The sequence below is a fragment of the Argiope bruennichi genome, chromosome 10 (assembly GCF_947563725.1).
Source record: "Argiope bruennichi chromosome 10, qqArgBrue1.1, whole genome shotgun sequence".
NCBI classification, from domain to species: Eukaryota; Metazoa; Arthropoda; class Arachnida; order Araneae; family Araneidae; genus Argiope; species Argiope bruennichi.
The window spans coordinates 8,703,944-8,704,621 of record NC_079160.1 but is presented as its reverse complement, the minus strand read 5'-3'; positions in this window follow the sequence as shown (position 1 = coordinate 8,704,621).

Genomic DNA, 678 nt, shown 5'->3' with positions numbered 1-678 from the left:
GAACATTTCTTCCTATTTTCCCAAGCATTTCTCCTATTTTTCTCGAAAATCTATTTTTTCCTTAAATTTTCATATATTTTGCAGTTTTACTATAAAATTTTCACTATTTCTCTCCAAAACTTTCTCTGTGTTTTGGAACATTTCTCCTGATTTCCCCAAATATTTCATCTATTTTTCTCTAAAATCTCTCCTATTTTTTCCTTAAATGTTCATAATTTTTCCAGTTTTACACTAAAGTTTTCACTATTTCTCTCTAAAACTTCCTGTATGTTTCTGAACATTTCTCTCTATTTTCCCAAGCATTTCAAGTATTTTTCTCTAAAATCTCTCCTATTTTTTCCTTAAATTTTCATAATTTTTAAAGTTTTACACTAAAATTTTCAATATTTCTCTCCTCTACTTCCTCTATGTTTTGGAACATTTTTCACTATTTTCCCGAGCATTTCTCCTATTTTTCTCTAAAATCTCTTCTTTTTCCTTAAATATTTATAATTTTTCAAGTTTTACACGAAAATGTTCACTATTTCTCCCTAAAACTTCTTGTTTGTTTCTGAACATTTCTAGCTATTTTCCAAAGCAGTTCTCCTGTCTTTCTCTAAAATCTCTCATTTTTCCTTAAATTTTTATAAATTATTCTGTTTTACACTAAAATTTTCACTATTTCTCTACAAAACTTCC